Genomic DNA, 22072 nt, shown 5'->3' with positions numbered 1-22072 from the left:
GGTTCATCCCGGTGAGCTGGGAAGGCAGGTGGTGAATGCAGAGGACCAGGCTGCAGGCTCTGACACAAGCTCCACACTGACGTGGGAGCCCATTCTGGACCCCTCAGCACTCCCATAGGAGGCCAGGAGCCCCCAAAGTGAGAGGCATCCAAGGGGCCCCGTGGAGTCCATGCCCCAAGAATGGACCCGGAGGTCACCTTCTTATTGGTCAGTTCCTCTCAGAGCCTCAGCCTCCCAAAGGCCACTATAGCCAGCTGAGAGTGGCCTCTGAGCTGGTAACACTTGAGTCACAGTGCTCTGGCCATCTCCCCCACTGCTTGCTCGGTCCCCTTCTCCCACCCCCAACCTGGGCCTGGGGGCATATTCCCACCAGCTCTGGGGGGCCTGGGGCATGCTCTCTGCACGTCACCTTTGGGCAGGTGTGTATTCAGTTGAAGAAGGAATCTGGAATGGGGCCCAGAGGGGGCCTGAGTGGAGGAGGCCTCCCGGGATGGGCTGGTTGCCTGGCCTGGGCAGAGAAACAGGGAAAGGGGAGCCAGGCACAGTGGCCACGCCTGTGATCCTAGCAACTGAGAGCCTGAGCCAGGAGGAATGCAATTTCAAAGCCAGCCTCTGCAACTTAGGGAGATTCTCAGCTTAGAGAGACCCTGTCTCAAAAGTTTTAAAAGGGCTGGCGATGTGGCTCAGTGGTGGACAGCCTCTGGGTTCAACGCTCAGTACTGTAAATAATTAAATTAATTTAATAAAATTAAATTCTGCAGGGCCTGGGAAGGAACTTCTTTTGGTGCTGATGTCATCTGTGTGTGTGTGTGGGGGGGGGGTCCTGGCACCCAGGGAGCCCCGAGGCTAGTGGTCACAGGCTTCCCTGGAGGCCTGACTTGGGGCTTGGAGTTCTGCTCACCTCCCTTCCACTGTGATGGGAGGATTGAAGCCAGATGTTCGAGGGCAGGGGGCCGCAGAATGCCTGCTCCGGCTGGGCTTGCTGGGAGGGGTGAAGTGGGATCTCACTTTGGGGAGGAAAGTAGACACCGAAAACAACCCCTTGGGCTGGGAGAGGAGCAGGGCTGGGGTCCCCGGGGCCTCACCATCTTCCGTCTTCTCCAGGATGTTCAGGATGTCAGCCATCAGGCTGCTGGGCCACATACGGGTGCATGCACTGGACCTGCGGGCAGTCTGATGGGAGGAGAGGGGGTATGGCGTGTCCCCATTGCGGCCCCACACCTGTACCCCGGCAAGCAGTGGCTGACAGGGACAGCCCTGCAGCCAGTGGGTGGCTGAGCCCCACTTGATACAGGACTGTGAACTCCCCAGCAATGGACAGGGCTCACCTGAGGGGGAGGGGTGCTTGCTTCTAAAGGCAACACCCCCCGACTAGCCAGGAGTTCTGGGAGAGAACACTGGAGGAAAGGACCCTCCGAATGTGAGGCGGTGCTCAGCTGAAGCTTCAGAAGGCACCCCAGGGTGTGGCCCTGAAGGTGATTTGGGGGCTCAGGACAAGAGGTCACAGCCAGGAGCCATGGCTAGTCTGTGAGGCGCTGGGCTCGTGCACCTTTGGGTCTTAGATGCTTTCCAAATAACTGGCAACCGCCAAAGAGCCTTGGAGTTTGGGCCCAGGTTCCTCCTGGTGTCCCCATGGTTCCTGTCACCTATGACCCAGTGATTGCTATCTTTATGTTGACCGTCCAGCACTGGCGAAGCTGGGGTCAGCATCCTTGGTGGTGCTAAGCCCCTGCCCCATACGAGGCCTGAAGCTGCGGCCCAGGGAGCGAGTACAAAGCCCCCGCAGTGGCCACTTGCCAGGCCGGCACTCACCCAGAAGCCGGGATGTGAAGGAAACAAACTTGGTCCTCCTGTTGGGGGCCAGCGAGGTCATCCACCGCTTCATCTCACTCCTGGTACAGGGAAGAGGATGGTGCCCCAACCGCAGAGCAGAGCAGAGCAGACCCACCCAGCGTGTGGTCCCAGCCTTCCCAGCAGGCCAATGCCCTGCGTCAGGAGGAGCTCCCAGGAGGCCCTCCTCGCGGGGTGCATTTAAAAAGCCAGGCAGAAAGGAGTAGTCACTCCCTAGAGTGCACTGAGGCGTCTCAGGGAAGCCGTGGTTTGTTAGCAGCAGCAGGGTGGGGAGGGTTAATGTGACCCCCAGCCCTGGGGACCCTGGTGGGAGTGGTGAGGCAGCTGCAGAGGAAGCAGGCTGGCCGGGTGGCCAGGAAGAAGCCCTGGGCCCACGGCTCATGGAGCGTCCCTCCCACATTGGTCTCGTGGGTTCTGTGAGAGCTCTGGGCTTTGAGGCAGCTGTCCATGTAGCTCAGAGGGAAGAGGTGAACAGGAAGACACGCGGGTGAGGGGCGGAGGGAGGAGGAGGGCGGTCCCCTGGTCATCCACCCAGTTCTCAGGCTGGTCTGAGTGTGAAGCCCCGAGGGAACGCACCTGCACACTGAGCTGCCCTGCATTGGCCCACACCCGAAGCTGTGGCCCTGGGGCAGACCCTTCCCGAGGGCTGGCCTCCCACAGGTTTGGAGTCTCATTCCACCTGGGAGCAGGCCTGTGGCAGAGGAGGCCAGGCCTCCTAGCAGGGTGGCTGGGAGGGGCCGCAGGGGTGTCACAGGGTGGGGCCTGCACAGGGCACTCACTGAGAAGATGCCTTCAGCATGTAGGTGGCCTCGTGGTCATCCTCGTTCTCCAGCAGTCGCAGGATGAACACATTGGCCAGCGTCTGGCCCTGGTCCTCCAGCTCCTCCACTCTCAGCAGGCCGCGGGAGGCCGAGTCGAATACCTGGTACTTATCTCTGGAGACCAAGGGAGCAGGTGGGCGTGTCAGTCCGGCAGGACAGGCAGCACAGCCCAGCCCAGCCCAGCCTCCTCAGCCCCCTGCCAGCCCTTGCACGCCTGTCCCCCAGGAGCCTTCTGGCCAGGGTGTGGGGCGGGCAGTGGCTGAGCGCTTCAGGGTGCCAGACACTAACGGGAGCAGAACCCACCTCACGGCAGGGGAAACCGAGGCTTCTGGACAACAGCAGGGGACCTCCAAACCTGATCCCAAGCCCAAGCTCTGTCCTCCACCTGCCCAGCTCCTGGGGCCATGGTCAGACCTGGGCTCATGCCATCCCATCGGCTCACCCGGGGATCTGGCGGCAGATCACCAGCAGGTCATTGAAGAGGAAGACGTAAATCTCTCGGAAGAGCTTCTTGGTCCACAGGGTGCGGGAGGTCTTGGGGCCTGACATCTGCTGCAGCTGGCCCTGCTTCAGCAGCCAGGGGGACCGTGAGATGATGGGCACTGACTAGGAGGGGTGGCAGGGTCAGGGCCTGGACCCTCTTTCCCACCCCAGCCCCCAGCAAACTGACCGAGTGACACTGGTGTGACGGTGGAGGGTGGCTGGGCTTGGCCAGGCACAGGGAAACAGCAGCGGTGTGAGTGTATGTGAATGTGCGCCCCTTGTGCAAGTGTGCTTCACCTGTGTGTGTGTGTGCTTCAACCCGTGTGTGATGTGTAACTCTGTGTGTGCACATGTGTTCTGTGCCGTGTACGTACCCACACGTAGGCTTTAGGGCATGTGTTTGTGCCTGTGTTGATGTGTGTGCTGTGTGTTTCTTAAATGTGTGTGTACTACTGTGTGTGTATCGCACATGCATGTGCACTGCCATCTGTATACTGCATGTGTGAGCATGTGTGTGCTGCCATGTGTATACTGTGTGTGAGCATGTGTGTGCTGCCATGTGTATACTGTGTGTGAACAAGTGTGTGTGCCATGTGTGTGATCAGCATCTCACTAGGCTCAGCCTGTTTGGTGCAGAGTCGGGATGGCCATGTTCACAGGAAGAGCAAAGAGAGTTACCAAAGAGCAGAAGCCTGGCCTGCAGGAGCTGGTGCTGGCCCTGGCTGTGCAGAACAGGTGGGAGTGGGGCACCGGCCATCAGCCCAGAAAACAGCAGGTCCATCTCTGGGGCCCTTGGTGGGCGCTGTGTGCTGTGGCCTGTCACCAGAAACGCAGGCCCCAGGAGCCCTCAGGGCTTTAGTAACAGCCAAAGTTTTATGTAAAGTTTGGGGAGAAGGTTGATAACCTGAAAATTCTCAGACATGAGAATCCTAGAGTAGTCCCTGTCACCATAAATTGACCAGCTCAAGGTCTCACGGTGAGTAGTTAAGAGTGGGCCTCGGGCCAGCAGGCAGCGCTGGGGCCAGGCACTCGCTCTCAGAAGGCAAGTTTGGAGGACGAGCTTGGGCATGAGCACTGGATTCAGCAGGGCCGGGGAGGTGGCCCAGGTGGGGGCAAGTCTGGGCACACAGGTGGGATGCACAGGTGCGGTGCAGGCTGACTCCCACCCCAGGCTTACCTTGATCTTGAACTCCATCTTCTTCTGGATGCTGATCATCTGCTCTGTGCGGCTCATTTTCCTGACGCCCTCGTTGCATGCCTTCACCACCTGGGACAGGAGACGCTGTCTCAGGCCAGCCCACCCAACGTCCCAGCCACACTCCTTTCTCTAGGTGAAAACCTGAGAGTCTGGTGGCCTTCAGTGCCTTGTTCCCAGAGGATACTTCCCAACGAGGCACAGTGTCAGCCAGGCTGGAAGATGTACTGCGAGGCACCGGGTTGGCCTCTTGCCCATAGAGGGTGCACATGTGACTCCTTGGCTCCCCAGTAAGAGGCTGGGGCTGTGACACCACCAGGACCTCAGGGCCTCGTTCTGAAGGAACTAAGCTCTGTGCTGGCTCACAGGCCAGGGCAGCGGCAGGTGATGTCTGTGCCTGTGGGGGGTCCCTGAGCATGACACCCGTCCATCACGTGGGACTGACTGGGATGATGACAGAACATCCATGTGACAGTCCCATGGAACCACAACCAAGGCCGTGAACTCTGCATGTACCAAATTGGATGGGAGTGTAGGAACTAACCCCCTTTGGCAAAGAAAGTTTGTGTGCACCTGCGTGCACAGGGTCTGTATGGAGCCCTGGCAGCCTGCTGGAAGTTGGGTACAAGATGGCCAGGCACCTTCGCTCTCTTCTTTTTGCTTATGAGAATCTTCTGAATTTTCTTGTGTTGAGCATCAATTACTTTTATAAATTAGAAAAAAAAAACCTTTATTTTAAAAAAATGAGCGGTAAGAAACAGAGTATACCCTTCATTAAAAGCAAAAGGGAAATGAAAGTAGAAACAAATCTATTTGGAAGCATCCCCTGGCCCCCCGATGACCACAGTGAGACCCTCTGGGGCATTTGGCCTTTGACAGGACTTGCCTCCTGCAGCCCAGCGTGGCTGCTCCAGTGGGGCTGGCACGGGGGCACAGGAGGCTCTGCCTTGGGCGGGCAGGTGCTCTGACAGGTGCTGCCCAGCTGGCAGGTTGCTGAACCCCCTGGCCGGCCCCGTGGTGGCTACAGCTTTGCCCTGTAAGGATCAGGAGGAGAACTGTCCTTGCCAATGATAAAGGGGACAACTGCCAGCGAATTTCTGTGACCCCTGCCTGGGTGAAGGACATGGCAGCAGCCCAAACAGGGAAGCGACTGCCTTGAGCTAAGAAGCGCTGGCCTCCCGACTCGCACAGAACCATGCCACTCGTCCACGGAAGGTGGACTCCTTTCACGAAGTTCTGCCCCTCGGTAACAGAGTGGAAAGGACTTCCTGCACCCCACTGTTCACCATCATGGCAGTCAAGAGCCCAGCGGAGACATCCCACACAGCAGCCCCAACTGGCTCTCAGCTGCAGTGATGCAGCCGCTTGGCACATAGGGCAGAGCCCGGGAGCATTCGAGGATGCAGACAGAGCTGCTGACCCCTCCCGAGTCCTGCCTGCCGGACACTTCTAGGAGTCCTCTGCTTCTCTGAGGATCAGGAGAGGGCCCTCCACTCAGCCACAGGGAAAGCCCAGCGCTCTTGGGCAGGGCCAGTGAATCCTCCCAGGAGACACGTGCGGGGGTGAGTCTTGAGGGATGGGGAAGGGGAGTGGAGGGACAGGGCTGGGACAAAGAGCTTGCCAGTGGACAGGAAGAACAGGAACAGCCTCCACACAGCCTTAGGAGGGAGGGAGATCATTTGTGACTTGAGGAGAGAGGCAAAGACAAGCTTAGGGTCTGTATGGGCCCCAGACACTTGCCATGAGCAACACCAGACAGCTGATGGAGGCCTGGGCCTGTGATGGTGGCAGAGTTCCATGATGGGGAAGAGTGTCCCCGAGTGCCCTGTGGCTGCCCCAACATCCACCATGAATTAGTAGAGGAGGGTGCTGAGGGGGTCTCAAGGGCAGGAAGGTCTGCTCAAGCACCATTGGGCACATTTTTAGCTCTGGTGACTTTTCTTGATGGTAAAAGTAAAAATTAAACGAAGGCCTGGTCTAAAGAGATGAGGGGGCTGGCGGGAGGGTGGCCCATGTGGGGCAAGTGGCCGGCTGGCCCACGTGCATGCAGGAGGGACTCACCATTTCCAGCTCCCTGTGGACCTCCAGGGCAGTCCCTTCACACTCTGAGCTCTCTTCCACCCTCTTCAGAATGTTCTGCCAGTGGGGACAGGCTGCGTTACCCTTCCTGCCAAGCCAGCCCAGGAGCTGTGACTGTGACACACACACAGCCCTCGATCTGGCACACCAAGGGTTGAGGCACCCCATCCTAAGGCTTGCCAGAGTAGGATGAGCACAGCCCAGTCCATCCCCTGTCCTGGACAGGGGCCAAGGGCCTTGGGGGGCCCTGCGGTTCCCCTCCCTCCCTCAGCTACTGCTGGGAGCCTGGTCCTGAGGCTTCCTGAACTTTGGCCCCATCAATAAACAATTGTCTTTTCTCCAATTGTTCCATTTTCTTCAATTAACAAAACTTTGTGTTCAGGTACCCATGGTGTGGGTGCCTGGTGAGGTCTGCTTTTGTCCCGTGAGGTCTGGGTGTCTGGGCTCCATCTCCCGGTTCTCCTGGCTGTCATGGACCATGGCTGTACCCAGTGTCTCCAGCTTCCCCGGCGTTGGTCCCAGCTCTCTCCTCCACCCCTGCCTGCCCTCCTCTCCCAGCAGCCAAGCCAGAGACCTGCGAGGTTCCCCAGGTTCCTTCCACTCCTTCCTCACCATGCGAGGCCAGTCACAAACCCTGTCATTAACTGTCCCTACTGGCCAGTGCTGCTCAGCTGTCTCATTAGAGCAAAAGTTCCTTTCAACCAGGTCACATTGGTGGCCTCAAATGGAGGACAGTGTCAGCCCCATGGCCTGCTGTGTGCTTATCTCAGCATGTCCCTGGGTACCCTAGTACTGTGACCTGCAGTTCCAGGTGGACCTCATCCCCAAACACACTTCCTCCGAGTCCTTCCCTAGGGCCCCCCAGTTACCCCTGCTCTCCTACACCACCACGCAGGTGGGTTTCAATCTGACACTGGTTTTCATCCCACATAAATCAAGGTCTTTATATATCCATGTATGTTCATCTCTACAACATGTCAAAGCTGTTTATTCTGCATCCCTAGAAACTGTTTCAGTTTTTCTCAGTTAAAAAACATTCCATTCGTCCCTCCTTTATTCCATAGCCTCGTGGGTTCCCTCAGCTGCTACCTCTTTGATGCTACTTCCTGTGCTTCTGAGACCTCCTCCCAGCCTCCTCCCCTCTGCTTCTGAGTCAGCTGCCCCTTGGTGTCCCCCCCCCGCCTGACCCTGACTTCCACAGCTGTGGCTCCAGGACATCATTTGGGGCCCCAGTGAGACTCACACGGCCCTTCACTTCCCACGGCCAGTGGCTTCCTGAGGCTCAGAACCTGACTGGACACACCAGCCAGCTGCTGTCCTGGTGGGGCAGCTGGGATGCCCCCACCCCTCTGGCCTGTCCCCTGCAGGGTCTGTGGCTACGCCTCTCTTGGTTCCTCCCTCTCTCCTGGTTGCTCCCTCTCAGGCAGGTGGGGCTCTGTCCCAGGGCCTGTCTGCCCCTTCTCTCCCTCCTGGGTGGCCTCTTCTACTAAATACTGACCTCTCCCTCTAACTGGAAGTGGCTCCTCAGCTGTTCAAGGTCACGGCCAACCCCACTGGCTCCAGCCCAGCCCTGGCTCCTCCACTCCTGACTTCCCTGAGGGCACCAGGCTGCTCATGCTAAAAGCCTGGGAGTCTCTCCTGGTCTGTCCTCCTTCCTTTGACACTGATTTCAGCTCACTGAGTCACTGTCCCTCCGGTTCTTCCTCTGCAGCTGCCACAGTGAGCCCGGAAAAGCACCCTCAGGTCAGGTGAAGACCACACAGGATGGAGCCCCAGGCCCTGAGTCTGCCTCTGACAAAGTCACTCCCACCTTGTTCCTGTGAACCCTGATGCCCCAGGGCCTTTGTGCATCCAGTCCCTTCTACATAGAATGCCCCTTCCTCCGGATGGCCACCTGGCTGGCTCTTCCCAAGCCAAGACTCTGTTTGAATGTCACTTATCTTTCTTTGCCCCCTGCCCCACTGGCAGTGGCGAGGGAGTCACGTGACCTCATTAATTGTCCTCCTGGTCAAAACCATTTCCTGGTTGTTTTCTCTGACTGGGCCGTCACAGCTTAGGGAGATGCTTGGCACATAGTAGGAGCTTAATTAGTTCTTGTGGAAAAAATGGTCTCCCTAGAAAGCCAACAGAGCTCTGGGGAGACAGAAGGGAACTGTGTGGTGCCGGGGACCCTGTGGAGCCCAGGGGGCATGGGCCGGCGGCAGCACGTGCACCAGCAGCTTGAGGCGCATGATCCTCTGGAAGGGCAGGATGAGGAAGGAGGAGAAGGGCAGGCCTCTGCACTTGGGGTCGAGCTCCAGCTGTGCAATCAGCTCCAGGAACGCTGCCTTCTCCTGGCTGGGAACACAAACACAGCAGTGGGTCTCTCCTGGAGGTGCACATGGAGGCGCTTCCTCCCCACTGACAGCTCCTAGGGACCCAGAGACCCACGGTCAGGGAAAATGTGTCGAGTTCTTTCTTTCTCTCTCTCTCTGTCTCTTTTCTAATGGGAAATCAACTGTTCATGCACAAGTCAAATAACAATAGTGATTTTGCAGGCCCAGCCTGTGAGGTCTGCAAAATAGGTGGCATGTGGGAGGGCGAGGATTCTTTGTGTGGACAAGTCTGTGAATCAGACACACAATTAGATGATTTCACTCAGGAGGACACCATGGCGAGGTAACCCACGTAGTGACGGGAACAGGCAGCAGGTGCCAATCACCTGCCAGGAGGGCCTGAGCTATTTCTGACAGGTGGGCTGGGCACAGCGCTGACAGGACCTGGGAGGCTGTGGGAGATGAGTGTCAGGCCCGGCTGCATGTGCCGAGTGGTGGCGCTCTGCCTGATGCTGCTCATGTGGCACAGGGAGGGGCCTCAGGGCTCCTGGGCACGGTGGTGCGTGGGCACCTATCCCTGGAGCACCTGGATGTGCAAATTCATCCACGAGTAACCCTGGGGTCCCACAGAAAGGCCAGCCAAGGGCAGGCTTCAGACCCACAGGAATAGCAGGCATACGGACCGGTCACCAGCTCTTGTCTGGGGAGATGCCCAGAAAGGCCAGTACAGCCACTCTATCTCAAGTGTTCTCAGCAAGTGTCCTCGGAACTATGACCACAAGACCAGGGTGGCATGGCAGCTGCTTCCAATCAAGCTTGCCAGCTCCCCCAACATGCGAGGACCTCTCTGTCCTCATAAAACCCCTGACCTTGCCTTCGTTCCCAGGACAAACAAGAGGCCACCTCAGCCTGCTGTGTATCCTGGCCTGCGATCCTGTTCCTCCTTCCCAAATGAAGATTGCTCAGAAGTTATGCTCTTCTCTGATGTGGAAGGTCACCTTCAGAAAGGCCTTCGAAGTTTCTGAGTGGAACTGAGTGCCCTCCTGGATGGCCCCAGTACCTTAAGACTGACCAGTGCAAAAACTCAACAGAGGCAAGGTGACTGAAAAATTATCTTGTCAACTGAAACCTCAGAGGGAGTTGCTGACATGGTGGATTGGTAATCGAGCCAAGGGCATGGCTGGGTAGCCACAAAGTCAGCTCCTGCCCTGCCCCTCCCTTCTGCTAGTTCATCCCCGTTTCAATCTCTCGGCTCTCTCGGCCTCCTCCTCTTCCCTGAGTGCACAGGGCCTGCTCAGCGGTCTGGGACGGGTCTGGGGGACGACAACTCACTCACTTTGGGTCCAGTGGGGTAAGGCTCTGGGAACATGCCAGGTCTGGGCACTGTCACTGGCCTGGAAGGTGGCAGGCCTGGATGCGGTCACCAGTCTGGCCAACCTCGGGGCCCCTGGGACCAGGGAGGGCAGGGATGGGGAGGGACACTCACAGCAGCTGCTTGTAGGTCCTCTCCTGGTAGGTCTGGTTGCTCACATAGGTGATGTAGACGGAGAAGTGGCTGGCGGCGTAGTGGTACACGATGTCACACACATCAGAGATGACGATGTTCTCCTCCATCCTGTGCTCCAGCTCCAGGAGAAACCTGCAAGGGGCAGTGGCTGGGCTGAGGATGCAGGGCAGGCAGGCTCAGGACACACCCTGGCTGGGACAAAGCAGCGTGCAGGTCCAGGAGACTGGCCAGAAACCTGCACGCTGGCGGGACCCGTGGGCACATCTGGTTTGGATGGACGACAGCATCGCGGTAGACAGACGCCTCATCTCTGTCTCAGGACAGACTGCTGTGTTTGCAGAGGGAGTAAAATGACCATGAGGACTTGCATCAGGATGGTCCCATGGGGGTGGGCGGGGTGGGGGAACCTGGACTGCCCCTGTGCTGCCCGTCACTGCTGAAGCAGGGGCCTCGGCCCAGGGCTCACTGTGTGGGTGTCTTTACTTCTGCACCTCAGGATTTCCCACAGTGAAACAGGAATCAGCACATAGATAAGAGGTGCAGAAGCCAAGGCCGAGGGTCTCTACAGCTGCTCAGGCCTCGGTGACCATTGTGTCCAGAGCCATCCAGACAGGCCTGCCACAGGGAGGTGGAGGGACTAACGCACAGATGGGTGTCAGTGCAGAGGGCCACATGTGACATGGTATGCCCGGGGCTCACAGCTGAGTGCAGATACTGGTCAGCTCCTCCCCATGTGACCTTTAGCAGCCAAGATGCCCAGGCCACAGTGAGGTGGTGAGTGGGCCTCTGATCCCGATAATATGCCCGAGTTCATTCCTTCTTTGAGAGAATCAATGGATGTCTCTTCTTCCTCCATTGACTCACCCTTGACTTCAACCAGGCCCAGCCATAAGCTCAAAACCACTTCCCCCAACTATGGCTCACACCATCCAAGAGGATCGGGAGCCTGAGGCAGGCTACGCTCAGAGGTCTTAGCCTAGGGGCCCGAGCCGGGGCTCTGTAACTGCAGGAGGGTGAACTGCTCAGGGGGACACACCCACAAGTCATGGACTGGCCGAGCACCCGCCTGAGAGATGGACTGCAGTGGACAACTGTGGGTTCCGTGCATAAGAGAGATCACTCAACATGGCTCCAGTTCAGGGTGGGTGTCCTCCCGGCCATGGGTCCATGGAGACCCACAGGGTATGGTTGATGGGGACGGACCTGGGACTTGCCACTGGCCACCCCGCTGCGTGGGGAGGTGGATCTTGAATTTATGTCATTATTAGTCATATTAATTATGGAAAATTCCCAACAATCAAGAGCAGAGCAGCCCTGAGACGAGCACCATGGCCAGCTTCGGCCGCCTGGACGGGAGGCGGCTCTCACCGCTCGCTCACAGCCAGGACATCCTGGACGTTGGAGAAGAGAATGTGTGCCTCTGACGGGTGCAGGATCTCCTTCATCCGCTCGTTCTCCATGAAGTGGGACACCAGCAGGTTCAGGCTCTTGTAGTAGGAGGCCTCGGAGGTGACCAGCTAGAACATGGCCTGTGTCAGGGGAGGTGGGGACACAACACAGGAGACCCTGTGGTCACTGCCTTGATTCCAGGGAAGCCCAACTGCGTCCTCCTGCTCAGAGGCACCGGGAAGCCCAGCCGGCTGGAGGGAGACACGAAGGTGTGTGGATGGCTGCTCCCTGACGCTGCCACCCCTACCAAGGGGACAAGCAGCCCCGTGAAAGAGGGCACCGTGTCCTGCCCTTTTAGAGCACGCTCTCAACAACTCTTCCTTTGCCATGGACATCGGGGACAAGTTGAGGTCCAGGACATGGAGAAGGAGGAACACATGAGGTCAGCCCCAGGGTGAGGGTCCTCCAGGCCACAGGTTCCTGCCCGGGTTACTGGCAGAGTCAGGAGGGAAAGTCGGCGAGCAGAGGTCCCCGACTCCACATGCCCAGAAAAACATTTCGAAGGAAACGGGTCACCATGACACCTCCGGCACCAGCAGGGAGGAATTTGGTGGGGACTGTTTCCTTTTTTACTTTTTGAATTGTCTGAAAATTAGAAAATGAGCCTGTATCATCGCTCCTAAGGTTGGATTTTATAATGTAATAAACAATCTTCATTTTGAAAAAGAAATCCTTAATCTAATAAGCTCTTCTGAGGCACCTCTTTTCCATCTGTGTGTGTGTGTGTGTGTGTGCATGTGTGCATGCACATGTGTGTTCATGTGTGAGTGTGCACATGTGTGTCTGTGTGCACGTGTCCACGTGTGTGCGTGTGTGCATGCGTGCACTTTTTTGTTCTTTATTCACTGAAGCTGTTCTTTATTCACTGAACACCACAAAACTAACCGAAGCTCTGCCCTCTCAAGTGTGGCTCCGTGAAGCACATGCAGCAGCCTGGCCTGCCTGCCTTCCGTGCTTACAATGACCTCAATCTGTAAAGTCAGCTGGCACCTTCCACCTTCCTCTCCCCATCTTCCTCCACTTTTTATCGGCCTAGGGTGGCTCAGGTCCCCAGAGGGACAATGTAATGGGTTGAATTGTGCCCACAACAGGAGGCTACGCCCACATTCTAGTCCCCAGAGCCTGTGAGTGTGACCTTGTTTGGGAAAGGGTCTTTGCACATGTGAGTTAAGGATGTCAAGGTGAGGTCGTCCTGGATTTCTGGTGGGCATGCCCATAGTGGAGTGACAGGGAGCCATGATGAATACACACAGGGTGGAGAAAAGGCTGGGGAGGTGTGGCCAAAGCAAGGGACACTTGGAGCTGCCAGAACTGGAAGAGGCAAGGACTCTCCCGCAGAAGGAGGGAGTACAGCCCTGCAGAGACCACTTCAGGCCTCTGGCGTCCACACCTGTGGATGAGTACCTCAGGTTTCTGTGCCCCCAGGCTGTGGACAGTCCTGGGAACCAACATGGCCCGGCAGAGGAGGATGGACAGACACAGCCATGGTGAAGGCAGGGCTCTGGCCTCCCCAGGTTCAGCAAGCTCCAGCTCCAGGGGTTAGGAAGGAGGGAGGGAGAACACACAGGCTCTGGGGACAGGGGTCTTTGTACAGCTGTCCCTTCAATTCCCAAGGTCCCCCAGGAAGGAGGCATAGAAGCTCCTGTGTCACCAGAAGGAAGCAGGAGCAGAGCTGAGGCCACGTGCCTGAAGTCACCCACCTCTGTGGTGGGAGGGCTGAGACAACTGTGGGTTTCCCCATTCTGGCTCTGCACAGCCCCTGCCATGAAGCCTGATGTCCCATGCTCTGGCCAGGCTGGCATTGGCCAGCTGCTTCCCAGTAGGGCGGCCGCTTTGAGCCCTCGGCCAGCCTATGATTCCCATCCTCGGGGAATACTCATTAGACTGACCCCAAATTTATAAATCACAGCGTGGTCCCCGAATGGCACTCTTAGGTCTGGCTATTGCACTTGGTATCTGCAACAGCCACGTTCCACTCCGAGGGCCTGTCCACCCGCCACTGCGAAGCCAGTTCTGCCCTGGATTCCCTGTGACCCGTAAGATGCCATCAAGGCGGGGCATTTCTCCAGGGTTTTGAGGACTACAGCAGGCGGGGGTGGGCTGGGCGACTGCGGTCACTAGCAACCCTGCCGACAGCCCACCCAGCCAGGCACTGTAAGATGAGGAACAGATTTGTAAGTCGAGGATGTCCTGCAGGGCAGACCTGCCTAGCAACCAAGTTGACAGTGACATCCTCCAGGGCTGAGCCGCCAATCACAGGCCCTGGGCCACCAGGTTGCCCCTGATTGAGATAAGGACAGCGAGAACCAAGACGCTGACACAAGCAGTGGCCTCTCCATAACGTCCTTGCACCACAACTGCCTTTCCACCTGAAAATAAGCACCCACACAAAAAGCACAGCCCTGGACTCCTGGTGGTCAACCTACAGCCCCAGCACTGACGCCCAGCTAGCCATTGGTTGCTCCATCTACCTACACCCAGCCTGGACAAGAGAGGCCCCTCATGAGAAGGTTCCTGGAAGCTTTCTTGGCTACAGATGCTGTCAGGAACTCACTTTCCTGCTGCTAAATTTAATTTTCTTGAGACAATGTCAAGCCTTCATGGCTCCCAAGCTCCAGGCACACATAACTAACAAAGGTGATCCAGACCGGTGTCACAGGTACAGGGCGCCACAGGTATGGGGCAGCGGGCACTGAGCCCAAATCACAGCAGCACAGGGAGAGGGGGTCTGTCGACCACATCACCAGGAAGGATGCCTACCAGAGCACCACGATTATGCATGCAAGGGCCTCCCTAGCCCGGGTCCACCCTGGTTCCCTGGCTGGTGGCATTGTCATCCTGACACCAGGAGGACAAGGTGGTCGGGAACAACCAGGCCTGGCCTTTCAGAGGCTGACTTTGGCCTGAACCACCGCTCATGGAGGCTGGTGGAGCCCATTCACTCAGAACTCACCCCCAATTTATCCATTTACAGGCAACTGGTCATCTGCGAATTCTCCTTTGGCAGGGTGTCTGTCTTGTGGCATATGTCCTGGTATTAGTGACATCAATATGGTCGCCTTTTCCTTATCCGTGTAACTTTACTATCAGAGGCTGAAGCCTTTGTGGGTGGAACAGGGCTAACGAGGGACCTGGCCAGCCTGCTCACTCCTTTACTCCTGCATCTGTTGGTGCCACAGAGCTCACGGGACATCTGCTGTGTCCAGGTCTAGGCCTGAGCTCCCAGGTGACCGGGCACAGTCCCTGCTGTCACCACAGGCTCACAGCCCAGGGGAGCAGAGAGAGCAGGTGTGAGAGAAGCCTGCAGTGGAGCCAGCTGAGGCACATCGAGGAGCAGGCAGGGCCAGGTGTGTGTGAGAGCGAGTGTGAATGAGTGTGAGTGTGCGTCCCAACTTCTGCTGAAGCCGGATGTCCCATGCTCTGGCCAGGCTGGCATTGGCCGGCTGCGTCCCCACCAGGGCAGCTGCTTTGAGCCCTTGGCCAGCCTAGGATTCCCATCCTCAGGGAATACTCATTAGACCGACCAAATTTGTAAATCACAGCGTGGTCCCCGAATGGCGCTGTTAGCTCTGGCTATTGCACTTGGTATCTGCAACAGCCACTCCGAAGGCCTGTCCACCCGCCCCTGCGATTGCCAGCTCTGCCCTGGATTCCCTGTGACCCATAAGATCCCGTCAAGGCGGGGCATTTCTCCAGGGTTTCGAGGACTGTGACGTAACTGGTGGGCATGTCCCTCTGTGGGCAGCTGAGCTGCAGACTGGCCTGAGGCCCTGGAGTGGGGACTTGGCCAGAACCTCTGCCACAGTGACAGTTGCTCGGCCTCCCACTGAGCCTCAGTGGCCTCATGTACAAATGGCCCCCTGACTCATCGTGTGGCTACTAGGAAGTGACTGTGAAATGCTCGGCCTGGAGCCTGGCCTGCCACCGAGCCTGGCCTGTCGCAGAGCCTGACTTGGGCATTTCCCGTCCAACCACTGTCGTTGCCTCCACAAGTGGTGGGAAGGTGCTCTGGCCAGACGGGCAGAGGGCTGTCCTAGGAGGACACTGGGATTGTTCCCCAGAGGATGGCAAGACAGCCCATTCCCAGGAGTGCCAAAGATGGATTCTTGGGGGCAGGAGATAGGATGGTGGTGAGGGAGGGGGCAGGACATGGGGGGGCCCTCTGTGCATGTCGTGGGCCATCACTGACAGGGATGAGTGGGAGACCCTCAGGTCTGGTTTACATTTTCAGGTCCATCCCTTTTGACCATTATGTGGGGATGGACACCAGGAGCCAGAGTCAGGAACAGGGAGGGCTGTGGCCCTGAGCTCCAAGAAGCCACATCTGTCCACCTGCAGAGTCACCCCCACTCAGTAAGCAGGGGGTCATGTTCTTCTCAGTAAATTTGGATTTTTCTCTGACCAATACAGCATAGTGGACAGGGCTCTGGAGCGTAGGCGGGAGCCCATGTGTGGGGGCTCAAGTGACAACTACTTCTAGTGCCACTCTGTGTGACGAGGCACAGCCCCATCCTAAAGGCAGCCCTGGGGTGCAGGTACCAGGGCCAACAGCACCCCGTGACACCAGCAGTCCCTGCCCAGCCCAGCAAGCCCCCATCACAATGCTGATTATTAAATTTCCTGAAGACAACCCGGTAACAAAGCAATTTGAAAAAATTTATATATTAAAGCAGGTATAAATGTACACCATGTTCAGGCTTCCTCACAGAGGGATACAAATGAACCAGACTCCATTTTTCATCCAGCATGAGAGTCAAGGTAAAATCGCTAGATAATGTGCTACATTCGTGGTGGGGAGAGAGCACACCCACCCACAGACAGAGCATGGGGACAACTGGGCAGTGTCTTCCCAGTTCAAACACATGTGGCCTGTATACCAGCTGTTCCACTCAGCGGTCCCCACCGGACCCACTGAGGGCATTCTGTCTTTGCATGATTTTAAATAATTCTACAGGGAACATCCCTGAGACACGACCTTTTCAACTGCAAATGTGCATTAACAGGGGCTGGTTAAATATGGACCGGATAAAAAACAGAGCCCCAAAAAGCTGCAGAAAAATGGATTGCTACCAGGTGCAGGGGCACATGCCTGTAATTCCAGCAGCCCAGGAGGCTCCCACGTTCAAAGCCACCCTCTCACGCACAGAGGCCCCCCTGCAACTTAGATAGGCAACTTGTGAGACCCTGTGTCAAAAGAAAAACATTAAAAGGGCTAGAGATGTGGCTCAAGGGTAAGTGTCCCTGGGTTCAATTCCTGGTACAAAGAGATATTTTGCTTAGAGAGACATGATAAGTATTTTGCTGAGTGTCAAGGAAGCCAGGCTCACAGCGATGCCCAGAGCAGCTTGTTACTGATACAACAGCGCAAGCATAAACCTTCTACTGCAAACAGGCGGCTGAGGAGGGACCCGGGCAGCTCAGGATAGGTATGGGGTCGGGGAGACTCTTCCTCTGCAAATACTTCTGCTCTTTTTAAATTTTATATCAGATGCATAAACTATTTATCCAAATGATTCATTTCAAAAATTATATGTGCTAATTTCACTATCTGGTTAAAACAGTTATTGGTGTTTATTTTCTGCATCAAATAGAACATCAGATCAAAGAAATACCTGATGTTTTGGGTGATGGCTACTGCCACCTTAAGAGCTGGCCCCCTCCCAATTTAGGACTCTCTTGCTGAATTGTTAGGGTTAACCCTATAGATAGAGATTTGGTGAAGGCTGGTTAATAAAGTAACAATCACAATTTAAGTATTTGATAGGCCCATCATATAAAAAACCCTAAGCCTGGGCTGGGGTTGTGGCTTAGTGGCAGAACGCTTGCCTAGCCTGTATGAGGCACTGGGTTCGATCCTTAGCACCACATAAAAATAAACAGATAAAATAAAGGCACGCTGTCCGTACATAACTACAGAAGAAGAAAACACAAAAAGCAAAACCCCAAGCAATTTCCTTTTTCCTTTTGCAGGCGCAAAGAAGGCAATACATATCAGTCCTGAGCAGTGAAAGCAGCTGCCAAACAAGACCCAAGAGAGGACGAGCGGACTCAGACTGTGTTGGAGACCACTGGGCCCCTCCCTTCCGCTCTCTGGGCATACTGGGGACTTGCCGTCGCCCGTGAGTGTACCTGTGTGTGTCCCTGTCCCCTGGATATTCTCAGAACATCACTCCCTGCTCACGTCTCCAGACCGGCACATCCAGCCATGGAGACCAAGTGGCAGACAGGTCCTGCATGTGTTGGGGACACCGCCCACCAGGCTGAAGGCATGGCAGCTGCAGGCTGTGTCAGTCCCACAGTGCCAGGTGTCAGGTGGGAGAATCAAGTGCCATCTGCGTGGCCCTGCCCTCCCCCTCCACAGTCACATTCCCTTTCTTTCTCTTTATTCTTTCAGGACATTTCTGTGTCCCACCCCTTCCTGCAGGTCCTGGAAGAGCCCCCTGCTGCCCACCAGGAAGCCCTGCCATTCTTAACTTGCCTCCTTCCTGTTCTTTTAATCTGAATATATTCCAATTACTTTCTCCAAGTGTCATGTTCTCAGTGACTCAAAAACCATCGCTCAGAGGCCGGTGGGAACCCAGATCTGTGAAGGTGGAGAGGGGTCCGGCAGCAGATGGAGCTGGGGCAGCAGGGGTCGCCCCCAGGCTTTGGCATGGGACCCCAAAGTTTGGGAGCGTACAGTCTGACAGCTCAGCTTTGTGTTCATTACAAGACAGAAAGCTTACTTTGACCTCTTTAAATATGAAAAGCCAATCCCCGAAACTCGGAGCAAGTCACATCGAAGCCTGTGTGTCCCTGTTCCCACCACTGAACGCAACTACATTGCTTCTCCATCCGCCTCGGTATCTTCAAATTTCTTCATCTGATCCACAGGAAACAGCCAAAAATGTATAGTTTTTATTTTCTTTGCACACTCTATTATAGATGAATGTTCTATTCTGCTTTTTAAAAAATGTCATATATCATGAATATTTGCTATTTTATTCTTTGAAAACATGTTTTTTAATGCTGTGTCTTAGGATAGCTATATACTGTCTTACTAAATAATTCCTCTACTGTTGGGTATTTAGACTTCTTCTCCTTATTCTTTGAAATTTTTTGCTGGGATGCGCATCCTAATAAATAAATACTTGTGCACACATCTTATTATTTTGCAAGACAAATTTCTAGACAGAAATACTAGAAAAGGTACAAAAATATTCTTATTGGAATTTTGGTACAATGATTGCTATGCTTTGCTTATCACTGATGTAACAGAATGCTCATTTATATAACAAATTAGAATAAAAAATTAAAAAATAAAATCCCCCCAGCACTAGGCTTTTCACGATTTGGGTTAAAAGATTAGATTAGATTTGGGTTAAACGTCTCTGTCTTTTTGAAATGCAGAAGACAGTACCTCAATACTGGGATTTCTTTGATTATTAGTGAGTTTGATTTCTTTTTCATTTACTCACTACCCACTTGTTCTCCTTCTATGTGAATTGTTTTACCCATTTTTCTTTGGGGTGCTTTCGTATTCTTATTGAAAAGAGTTTTCTAGTTGAATGAAATCTGGGTTTTGCCAACATTTGTTAAAACAGAAAATTTTACTTAACACCAAAAAAACAAATAACCCAATCAATAAATGGGCTAAGGAGCTGAACAGACACTTCTCAGAAGAAGATATACATTTGATCAACAAATATATGAAAAAATATTCAACATCTCTAGTAATTAGAAAAATGCAAATCAAAACTACTCTAAGATTTCATTTCATGCCAGTCAGAATGGCAGCTAACAAGAATACAGACAACAATAAATGTTGGTGAGGATGTGGGGAAAAAGTTCACTCATACATTGTTGGTGGAACTGCAAATTGGTGCAACCACTCTGGAGATTCCTTAGAAAACATGGAATAGAACCACCTTTTGACCCAGCTATCCCTCTCCTCTGTCTATACCCAAAGGACTTAAAATCAGCATATTATAGTAAAGCAGCCACATCAATGTTTACAGGAGCTCAATTCACAATAGCTAAACTGTGGAACCAACCTCGACTCCCTTCAATAGATGAATGGGTAAAGAAACTGTGGTACATATACACAATGGAATATTACACAGTATTAAAAGAGAATAAAATTATGGCATTTCAAGGTAAATGGATGGAGTTGGAGAATATCATGCTAAGTGAAGTAAGCCAATCCCCCAAAACCAAAGGCTGAATGTTCTCTCTGAAAAGTGGATGCTGATCCATAATGTCGGGGGCATGGGAAAAATGAAGGAACTTCAATGGGACAAAGTGGTGAGGGGTGGGGAGAAAGCATGGGGGCAGAAAAGATGGAATGAGATGGACATCATCGCCCTAGGTACATGTATGACTGCATATATGTGCGACGCTACATTGTATACAACCAGAGAAGTGAAAAGTTGTGCTGCAATTTTGTACAATGAATTAAAATGCATTCTGCTCTCATATATACCTAATTAATATTAATTAATTAATTAATAAAACAGAAAATAAAAAAAGACAAAGCAGACTGGGACAAATCATTTGAGCCCCAAAACAAAACAAAATAGCCAAATTTTTTTGTGTTTATCTTCCTTTGGGCCCAGGGATTATTTATGAGTGTGTTATCTATTTTCCAAGTGTTTGGATATCTTCCTGTTATCTTTTTCCCCCTTTAGTGCTGGGGATGGGTCTCAGGGCCAGTGCATGCAGGGTAAGTATGTGCCACAGTGCTATGCCCCCAGCCATTTTCTAGTTATTTCACATTACCAATTTCTGTTTTAATTCTCTAGGGTCAGATAACACCGTTTGTATGATTTCACTTCTTATGCATTTGTTCAGGTGTGCTGTGGTCTATCTTGGTAACTATTCTATGTGTACTTGAAAAAAAATTGTATTCTGCTGTGGTTGGGTGGAGTTGTCTATAAAAGTTAACCAGCTCCAGCTGGCTGATGGTGGTCAGTTCTTCCACATCCCAACTATATATATATAGTTGTTGGTGGACCTTTATTTTTATTTTATTTATATGTGGTGCTGAGGATCGAAGCCAGGGCCTCTCACATGCTAGGCAAGCACTCCACCATGAGCCCCAGCCCCAGCCCCATCCCTGCTGATTTGATATCTCTTGGTTCCACTGGTTACTGAGAGAGGAGCCTCTCAGCATGTCTTCAACTACAATTGTGGGTTTAGATGTTTTTGCATGTGCATGTCAATAAGGGCAGCTTTGATTGTCAATGTTACCCTACCTTTGAATAATTTGGGCATTTTCTTCTTTTGAATGCCATAGCCCAGGTGGGGAAGACGGCAGCCTGTGGGTTGTAAATCTGGTTATCCTGAACACACGCAGGCCTCCTCCTGCCTATGTGCGTAGCTCTGTCACACCAGGGCAGCAGGGCGAGCGGTACCGACTGAGACTGCACCAGCCATTATCTAGCCCTTGAAGAAGAAGCCCGCTGACCTCTGCCCAGCGCCACGCAGCTGCAGTGACATGGGAGAGAGAGAGCGGGTCTAGCCCTCAGCTCCTCAGTCGCGGGAACCACGTTCCACTCGAGGCTGGTGACCGTGGCAAGATAGCTGTGGGACGATCCTCTCACTGTGGAGTGTTCTGAAGCAGCCCTGCCGTGATGGTGGCCCCCCTGCACTGGCCACAGCATCTCTTCTGCCAGTGAGTTTTTGGTCACTGGTGTATTTTTGTGTTTTTAGCATTTTTATTTTAAAACTTTGATTGATTCTTAAGAGATGGGGTCTCACTATGTTGATCTTGAACTCTTGGGCTCAAGCGATCCTCCTGCCTCAGCCTCCGGAGCAGCTGGGACTACAGATGGCTGTCACTGTGCCTGGGTGATATTTTTGGTTTTGAGTCAGTTTTTGGAGGCTCGTATTTTCCTAGAAAATTGCTCTCTCAGACTCACAGAGCCTCCTTCCAGCTGGGCCAGTTGCTCTCCTCAGAAGCGTGTTTGGAGGGCGTCTTCTGCGAGCCTCCGGCTGGCCTGGCCAGGGAGAAGTTAATCTGATCTGGATTTCTCCCTTATTTAGTAATGGAAGCCCAGCAGGGTGAGTATTTTTATCCAAATGCAGCCTCGCCTGACCCCCTCCATTCCACAGCATCTTGAACTCAGTGCCCCCCTCCTCTTTGAAACAGTCTGATATGTTAAGCAGCATCCTCCATCTCCTTGGTTAGAAGCGGTGTCCAGGTTGCTGATGTGAAGTTGTAACAGCGTTTATCTCTTGTTCCACAGTGTCGTAGTGAGACATGTAGCCTGGACCACTTCAGTCATCATTTAAGGAGCTATACATCTCGGTTAATTAATCGATGACCAACTTTTGGTGATGTGTCCAGTGGTCAGCCTCCACTAGGGCGGGTGGCACAGCTTGAAGAGACAGA

At 54.1% G+C, this 22072-nt stretch overlaps 1 pseudogene; it reads right to left on the bottom strand.

Annotated features, from left to right (window-relative positions):
* LOC143389778 (ephexin-1-like) overlaps positions 1-22072 on the bottom strand; it is a 61627-nt pseudogene that overhangs the window by 372 nt on the left and 39183 nt on the right.

Source organism: Callospermophilus lateralis, unplaced genomic scaffold (genome assembly GCF_048772815.1).
Source record: "Callospermophilus lateralis isolate mCalLat2 unplaced genomic scaffold, mCalLat2.hap1 Scaffold_62, whole genome shotgun sequence".
Taxonomy (NCBI): Eukaryota; Metazoa; Chordata; class Mammalia; order Rodentia; family Sciuridae; genus Callospermophilus; species Callospermophilus lateralis.
The sequence above is the reverse complement of the archived record's forward strand: the minus strand, read 5'-3'. Positions and strand labels throughout refer to the sequence as shown.